This window comes from Rhipicephalus microplus, chromosome 3 (genome assembly GCF_043290135.1).
Source record: "Rhipicephalus microplus isolate Deutch F79 chromosome 3, USDA_Rmic, whole genome shotgun sequence".
Classification (NCBI taxonomy): domain Eukaryota; kingdom Metazoa; phylum Arthropoda; class Arachnida; order Ixodida; family Ixodidae; genus Rhipicephalus; species Rhipicephalus microplus.
In genome coordinates, this window is record NC_134702.1 from 117,064,990 (window position 1) to 117,074,960 (window position 9,971).

The window sequence follows — 9,971 nt, forward strand, 5'->3', positions numbered from 1 at the left end:
TTGACGCCACTGAAGTGAGCTGACGTGTTTCTTCTGCGCTTGCATTGAGGTTGTGAGCAGCCTTGGCGCGTTGGCTGTCACACATTGAACACAGGACTAGTGACCCGAGGTTATTACCCTTGTACTTTATACCAAAACGCTTGTGACCACGACGTTGGAAGGACGCCAGCGTTACTGCAATCTCTTTCAAAAAAGAAACAACGAGAACAAACGCATATTTAATGAATAGTTTGACCTAATAAACGTAATGATAGCTCCCCAGCAATATTATATAGTTCATGACTGCTCAATACGCCCATATCAAGCTATATGTGTACGCCCAGACACAGATAATTTTTCTTGTATATAAAAACAGATTCGTACATAATATTTTGTTTGGCTTTTACGTTGCAAATTAATGCTATGACTACGAGGGGAATGCTCCGAAAATGTCAGCCATATCGTGTAATTTAATGCGTTGTGGCTAAATTGATGTGCGTGGGCCTAAAGATTTCGCCTTCCTCAACATGTCACCGCAACTGGGTCTAAAATCTGCGACTTAAAGCAGAATCTTGGAGGTATGTGAATTTTCATTTTGTTATGTGTGGTTCTGAAAAACAAAATAGTATGACAACTGGCTTACACGGTGAAAGAAAAATATAAACTTATATTAGAAATTGACGCAAAAATGCGATTTATTCATTATAAAGAACTGTGCACAGTCCCTTTCGGTAAAGTTGTATTGATCATTATAATCTGATAAAACGCAACCTCGCTTCATTATAACGCATATATCTGGTCACAGGAAGCCCGTGAAGTGGTTCAGTTTTATTACAACTTAGCCAGCAAGTTGAAACTAATGCAAGTGGTGTCCTGCACACTGTTGTGATAGAGCAATGGCCCAGTCATTTCCTTTCTCCCTCGCAACCAGGTGGACACACTGCCGCCACTTTATGTTCCGAATGATTCCAACCTCGGCGTAACACGGCCATCGCAAGAGCCTCGACTGATTACCTCAACGACTGCACTACCCGCATTGCAACGTTTACTTCCGTCCTCTCCTCCAACGAAGAATGAATGCACAAGCTGTTCCTGCCGTTCATTAGGACAATTTATACGGGCTAAGGTAGACTACAGCGCTGATCCGTGTAAGGACTTCTACGCCCACGTCTGCAGTACCTTTCGAGGCACGGACGAGTTTAGCCAAGTGCGTGAGCATTGTTACAGCTACTTCCATTCATATGTGTGATATTGTCTCGAGAAAGGCGAAGCTGCGTGATTCTCAACCGCTACTTTAGCCACTGTGTCAAAAGGGCTGAAATGGTTACTTGGCCGTTTCATCTGCGAGTGCTTCACATTTTAACCAATATAATGCTCGATACTGGTTTACCCGCATTTTGAAAAATTCTACTTGCACTTATAGGTGTAAAACGACTGACCTGCGCTTTATCGCAATACGGTGGTGCATTGTCGCGTTGTTTCGACGGTTAGTCTGAGCAAAAAAAGAAAAGTGAAACATTTAGGAGAGTGTGAGGGACACCAGTGCCTCTAAATAGAAGCGCTGGAGGTACTACGGCCTGCACATCCACTAATATCTCCGAGTCTCAAACGCGTTCAAAACAGTATCGTGCTGCAAGTCAAAAGCACGCTGGATTTCATTACTTGAGCCCCGCTAAATTTCAAAACAACAATCTCTTAGTGGTAGTGTGGTCGATAAGGCACTGCAGAACGCGCAATTTTCTGATTATAACATACGGCATTATCACTAAATTTTTCGAACGTTAAGGTGTGGTTTGTGCCAGGCGCTAGGCAGAACACATTCAATCAGTGAAAAATCATATTAATATTGAAAAAAAGGAAACACCACTTTTGTCACATTGATATTTTTTAAAGAGCAGTTTGGGCCATAGGCTCTGTTGCTGAATATTTTTTTTTTTTCTGCTCTTATATTTGCATGAAGATTCGTCACTATCACGCTTTTTAGTAGTATTATTCTCAATTGACTATTTCACAGATTGGTGCTTAGAGCAATTTCTCTACAGTGCAAAGCTAAACTGGCCTAAAAGTAAACGTTTATGAAAACGAAATTGAATTGAAGCATAACCAAATGATTCACTGTTATTATACTATATAATAGATAGATACATGTAGATATGTTTTTGACCTTGACTCCCTCATTTAGTTCCATCTTCGTAAAACGGAGAAAACAAATATACTGATACACATGGTTCCGCTCACAATACTCGCAATACCAATGCACCACTAGGCTGCCTCGAAGGAGGGTTATAAACGAAACATGTTTTTTTGTAAATACCGATACAGGTTGTAAGCCTATCAGCTCGGCTTTCTGAACCTGCCTCTCTAGGCTGAAACGAAGAATTAACAAAAGCAATATAACCAATGACGCTGTGGAACTGGTCCACGAATGTCAATTTTAAAAACAATGGAAGCTTCTTAGAATTCATATTTTTGGTGATAGGGATGGAGAGCCTTGAAATGAGGATTTAGGTACCCTACACGCTTTCACGTAAAGACAAGCTAACGGTTTTTCGGCATATAAAGCGTGGTAGTGCATTATTCAAAACATACACTGAGACTATATGTGCGTAAGAAACGCATTCCTCTGGCTCTTACGTTTTCGTGCTGTGTGAAGTCAACAGGTTCAATGGCTAAGGTAAAATTAACTTGCGAAACAACTCAGTAAATCACGAAAACGTTTTTTCTTCTCTTTCACAGTTCACTGATCCTGCAAAGGTAATGCTTCAAAATATAAAAACGGGTATTTGAAGTATTATTTGTCTTTATTTTACACGTATGAAATGAGCGAAGGAACTCAAGACCAAAAGCTACAAAACTGTTGCTCAAGTGCGCCTCAGGCCCAACTAATACACGTTCATGTAAGATACATGGCAGGAGAAACTAAAAACGCAAAAGGGCAATATGCAAACATTGAAAACAAAAAAAAAACATTGCACACACAGTCGTAGCGTCGCATACAATAGATAAACAAAAGAAGAGAAATTATACAAATGGCAGCAAAAGTAAGTTCTTTACTAGTAAACATAGACAAAATAAATACCTCCACAGTGTACCGTAGAATTATTCTTTGTCTTTTATGGGTGTTAGTGTTAGTAGGCGACAATCGTATTTTTCATAATTGTTGATAATCGTTGGCAAAAGAAATTGGAGGGTTTGATTTGAGTAGCTGGTACTCCTATAGACATGGGTCCACTTTTAGCCGCTTCAAGCACATACAGTTTTGTCTTTCAATGTTAACATTGATAAAGATATCAATCAATCTACTATGACAGGCGGTGAAAATCCCGACCAGTGTAATAGCCTATCTTCATACGTAGTAACAACACGATTAATAATTTACTTTAGAAAGCAATGCCAGCAAGATACTTCACGGCATTTTTTTTTGTTTTATAAGTAGTCTGTTAGGTTAGTTTTTGATGTCGTACCCTAAACCAAATGACAATAATTTATGAGCGATTGAAACACAGCACACCATATGGTTAGCTAAAGGAAAGTAAAGAAATAAAAACAAAATAACGAAAAAAACCAACTAGCTGATGCAATTTCTTTTCGATATTAGTGACGTGAATCGTGTACTTCATTGGAGAATCGGACACTACCCCAAGATCAGATGTAAGAGCGCTGGGCCTTAGCTTTGCAAATGAATTCACACCGTTTAAACAAGTATAGTGCAACTTAGAAGGAAGCTTTTCCGCAAAAACCCATGACTGGTTTCGGTTATTTCTTTTTCAGGTTCACCGGGTCGTTCGCTTGTTTTCCGAATTACGCCTTCTTATACCGTTTATACCAGAATATAATCAACTTTCTTGGCAGAAAGCAACCGGGATGTACCAAGCTTGTTTGCGTTTTGCCTCGTCACACGAACCGGAGGTGAGTGTAAATTCAAACTTATTTGGGGGGGGGGGGGGGGAAGTTTGCTCAGTAGATGTAAACATTGAGGGATTCTATTGATACGAAACATATTTCTGTGATTAGGTTTTATTTAAACGCCGCCTTATTGAAACGGAGCACTAAGGCACAAGTAATGAATGGGTCTTTGTGCAAACATCTTCTGCTACAAAATGGCGGGTCTTCTAAACATCACAGGCCGCAAACTAGTATTCAAACAGTCTACTACATCGAATGTTGAACGCATGTATTGTTTAACTGTGTGCCATCGTGTGTGACACTGAACGACATTCCTCATCATATTCCCGCTGAAAATCCACAAGAGGGTGCCTTTGGATTAGCGTAATTAAAAAAAAAAACTTCGAGTCACCTATGTGTGTTCTGCTCCCTGACCTCCCTTTTGAATTGCTCCTCTTGCATATTGCATTGTTGCATATGGCGTATTGCTTGTTACAAATTACATTGCTCCTCCGGCGTTTTATACCAGGGTTTAAGTTGATCTACTGGAGTATTTCAGGTATGAATACGACAAAGTGCGAAGCGGTAACTGAGAAGTGCTAGGCAAATGAAAAAATACAGCGTATCTATGGAGTGAATGGTGATGAGTAGGGTGAAGCGTCCATCCGTCAGTCCGTCCGAGTTTCAGTCCGTCCGCGCATGCGTCCATGCGTCCAATGGCGTTCGACGATGCACACAGCGCGGGGGCAACTCGGACGAGACGCGATCGAATGAAGCCGAGCGCAAGTGTCCTTAACGCACCGGCCGCTCTGCTTCGTTCATGCCCTACCAATGATCTGCCACTTACGGCGACGATCCAGAAGACCGAAGAAGGCACTCTTTCCTCATGCACCCAGGCACAACCCACGCAGCAGCCAATCAGAGAGTATCGGTACAGTGCCATCTAGAATATCCTCACTCCACTGCAGTTTGTATGTAATCTATATCACAGTGCCTTCTTTTATACTGTTCGAGCGATACTGCCTTCATTTTTCGTCTTTTCTTCTCTCGGTTATGTCACACGCAAAACAAGGTTCGACTAAGAGGAGCTTCACCGCTAAAAGAATCGGGCGTTTAGCCTAAACAGATCTCGCCTCATTATTATTGTTGATGAACAAGAAAACACAGTTGGTGGAAACGTTCACTGCAAGTAGAGCAACCACACTCGTCTGGTCGTGTATGCGTTGTGATTATCGTAAATAAAGTTCAGAGCTCTTAGGAAAACTGCTCAAGAAAGTGCACAGTGAAGGTGATCTTAAGTGGCTTAGTTGAATGCTGTTAGGTGATGGTCGTAATGATGGGTATCACTTCGGCACTTTAATCACCACTTATGCTCCAAATTACGCCTATGGATTTATAGGAAATGTGTTCACACTTTCTTGTCATTACTTTCTTGTCATTTGGTGAAATATGGCGCAGGCTTGTTATTTCTTGAAAAATAATATAGCCTACATCAGGTATAAGAATGCATAGGACGATCATTCTTAATGGAAGGCTAACCTTATCCTTTAACATTTCTCATTGTGATTATTGTTTTTGCTTACGTTTATGCGAGATTTCTTGAGCCACTACACGAAATGTACCACTACAAGGTCTTTTCAATGTATTAAAACGGTTTCTTTGCAGACCCAGTATCTCGTCGAGTGGATGAGGTCATTCAATCTCGACCTCATGAATGAGACTAGATTGGCAACAGTCAGCCCGGTTGAGATTATGGTGCGAGGGTCTCTTGATCTCGGAGTCCACGTTGTGACTTCTATTGATATCGTTGAAAAGTACTTTTGGAACAAGAAAAGGTTGATTAAGGTACACAAATACATCATCCTAAACATTACAGAGCTGAACTAACGAGGTGACATCAGCATTTGTGGCTATTACAAGCGAAAGTGTTTTCGAACTTTGCAGGTTCAATGTTGAATTTTCACGGTTTTAAATTTGTTGGGTCATATTTTGTTTTACTCGATGATAGAAATTGCAGCACACTTTGGGTTTTGAAATAGTTGAGTAAAACTGATAAGCGAGCAATACATACCGGATAACTCTTGCCCAAACAGAACAGAAACCAGGTTTGGTGAATTTCACTACAGCTGCACTGGTGGTGGTCAAGACCGTCATTGGACCTTCGTGAATATATATGGCGAATCCAGTTCACGTTGCAGTGTGTATATCATTTCGGAGGCTTCATCATACGCTTTCAGAAATGTTCAGCAAAGTTTTGTAAGAAGCTGTACGTATTTCATCTCAATGAGGAAATGCAAATGAAATGAAAATGTTATATTGAATGGGTACACTTGAAAATAGCACATCTCAAGGAACACACCACGTGACCTTTCTCCCGTGTTGCCAGCGCCAATGGAAGGTGTGATGCCGTGATCACCATTATGGCTGCAAGCGCCGCTGTGTAACACAGAAAGGTTTATATGCAAATACATACCCGTCAAGTGAACGACAAGATGACCACCAGTGCAGCTGAGTTAGCAAGCATCGGCAGCATCACCCAAATTTTGCAGATGATTTGGTACCTTCCGGCGATAACTTGTGTTTCCTTCCGAGTTACTTACTTCGCATTTGTACGAAAATTATTAAAATACACAAAAAACCGCACACGTGATTGATATGTGGGGTTTAACATCCCAAAACCACCGTATGATTATGAGAGACGCCTTAGTGGAGTGCTCTGGAAATTTCGACCACCTGGGTTTCTTTAACGTGCACCCAAATCTGAGCACGTGGCCCTACAGCATTTCCGCTTCCATCGGAAATGCAGCCACCGCAGCTGCGATTCGATCCCACGACCTGCGGGTCAGCAGCCGAGTATCTTAGTCACTAGAACAGCGTCGGGGGGTAAAACCGCATGCTTATCATAACCTTTACCTCCCTTGCCTTCATTACCTGCTAGTGTTCATTAAGGTGGTTTGCCTCTACTATAACCACTGCAATACTATCTTCGACTGAATATAACGTTTGTATCATGAGGCTACTCTTAGTTATTCTCGTGCATGAAGCTCCCAGAGTCGTTCTCAGCTACTGCGGGCGTCATTTCACAGCACATGCAGCTGAATATGTTTTGTCGCTTCAGCCTTGTGGTACCTATTGACCACATCATTAAAGAACAAATTGTTTACGAAACCTAATATCACTATACTCACGAACATCTTGCCCATACATACCGTGTCTAGTCACAAGAATTAGAAGTGATGCAGCATTCTTTCTCTCATAACCGATGCATTCCAACCGCACAGCATAAAACTACCTGCTACAGTCCCTTCTTTCCTGTTGATGCTTAGCCTTCTCGCTATAAACTTGATACAATCTTCCCTTTTTTTTACTACGATGAACACTACCTATCCGAGCCGATGTGCGGTGCTCAAGCTTAACGTTTGTCTTACTTGCGCACTCTTGCAACATCAGGTCACTCGAGGGCATACTTGTCCTGCTGACCCTATAAAGGGTCAGCAGGACCCGTTCTGTCTACAAACAATTGCATTACATATTCGTATTGTTTGCTTTTTTGAAGTCGACATTTGCACGTCTAGGCAGTTGCAGGTTTTAGATGCTCCTGCAAAAAATAAAAAGCGCTCTTCGCGGTGATGGAGGGTTGAAAATATCTACCAGATGTGGTTTCTCATGGTGTATGAAAAATTGTTTTTTATCCATTTACAGTTAAGGTACAGTGACGAACAAATTACGTGGCGAGGCCAGAATCACTTAGTGGAAGACTACACCAAACTTTTGAGAATGTATGGCGCGAGGACACCTGTGGACTTGCAACTCGCTGCGAAGATAAAATCATACGAAGAACAACGTGAGATGCATTCGATTTTCCCACCCTTGAGTTTAATATAAGAAGTAGGCTACATTTGATCATGTGTAGGGTCAATAGCGGTACGTTATGATTTTTGCGAATGCTAAGCTACCTCCAAAGGACATTGTTTTGTGTTTTTAGCACGAAAGTGTTCCATGTCGGGATACATCATAAGTGTCATGGTGTATTTCTATCACTAGAATACGTCAGAAAAACATGCGCAATCACGTGCCAAAGAAAAAATGTCTCATTGAAAAAAGTGAAACCCATGACCTGTCGAGTTGGGATGATAGCTGAGGGGTGCCTTGGTTGATGCACCACCACTTATGTTACATGAACCTTCATGAGCACATCTTTTATATCTTACAGTTTCCTTTTACAGTGTTTGATTTTCGGGGTGTTGTCTCCGTCTCGGAGTGGTAGCGAACAAAATGCGCGGCTTTCGCAAGTCGTTGAGTCATTGTACCATTTCCACAGCTGTCTCATTTGGAGCGTTTTATAAAAAAAGTGTGTGGGAAGGAAACATGCTTAGTCCAAAGCTCGCTCAGAAAATCCACCCATGCGGCACTCATCGGGCGGTCACCGCACGTTCCCCGCTCCTACCATGTGCCATGTAAGCCAGGCTAGCCTGCAAGATGTGAGACAGGACACACGTCGCGTTTTCCGTCCCGTTTCAAGCGTGCTCATGATGTGATTTTTCAGTTCACTTCAAAAATTCACGCGGTTGCAATCCCTATGTAGCAAAGAATGAGCGTGACCCAAGCTGAGCGTCCAATCAGCGGTGGTCTTCTGGCATTCCTTGATTATTATTTGCCTGAGGTAGGAACGTTGAAAGAGGAGCAACGATATTTTGCCAGTACAGAAGGCCATGAGTAGTGCACCATGTAACTAACGAGCGCTGACTAGGTTTCCGTAGTTTCATTGCAGAGAGAGTTTCCACACAATGCCTGTATTACTGTAGGACACACTATGATACCTAAGATGAAGATAAAACCTTCGCAGTAAATTACGCTTCTTGTGAGTGTCCGTGAGTTACCTCTATAGGTAAACACCGCCACAGTTATCTTGTGATTGATTTTGATTGATCTTGTAATATCATCTAAATTCTATCCGGTCTTATACTATAGGTTCACCTTTCGGGACATTTTGTTATAGGTGTATAGCGTAGCGGCGGGTTGATCTTTAAAACAGAATTGTTTTATTCGAGGGTCTCCAATGACTTCAGTGACGTACTTTCAGCACGAAAATGACGTTGTAAAAATACACACAATAGGAGTACAAAAAAAGTTCCTTTAATTGGAGTTCAATCCGTGACCTCTTGGTCAGCGACCTTAGTTGCCTGGTGCACTGTTCAGTGCGCTTCTGTCACATAATTTCTATGCTTTAAAAGCACACCTTTTTTGAACCACGTTTCCTTTACAATGCTGTTAGTGTAGTAATGCATGGTGACCGCAACATCACGTTTAACTTCTGCAACGCATGGTTTCTACGTATCCGTCCTATTTAGCGCGTTTTCAATAGAACTGCGATGGTGTGAACGCCTTATCACACAGCCAGGTAGCGGCCTTACCCAAAGCGTGGGCGTGGCTCATAAAATTCATAGATGTTGAAAAAAAAAGTCAGATTGCCCGTACAGTGGAAATCGACGATATGCGAAGCACGAATGCGAAAGGTTGATATGTCACTTTTAAATCAGCACAGCGTTACGAGATGGAGATAAATTATTCCGTACTTGACTTCCGCGTCATGATTCTCATGGTTAGAGGTGTCGTTTACTTTCATCGTCTATACACGTCACGTGATACCAAATTAGTATATGTGGAGCGAGCAAAACGGCCGCGAACACGCTATGAGTGTTGGTATGTTGTCATGTTTTACATGACACGCGTGTCAGGATTATTATGTTTGCACCAGTCTTATATCTTCCTTATCCATTGACATCTCGCAGCACCTAACTTGGTACATGTGGAGCTAGCAAAATAGCCGTGAGCGCATCATGAAGGGCCCAGTATATTCTAACGTAGCGTCGACGCGCGCACACGCCGGGCCCAGCGACGCTTTTTTAGCAAAACAGAAGCATTTTATAGACTTACGCCAGGCGCGAAAGGAGCGACAGGCACAACCAGCATCTGTCCGCGCGGCCCGACGGCAACCGGTGTGAAATGCGACATGCTGAATTTCGCGCCGATGCGTTACCCGGACAGCGTCTGCCTCTTTACGGGACGTAGGGACGATGGACGCGCTGAAACGCCCATGCGTCAAA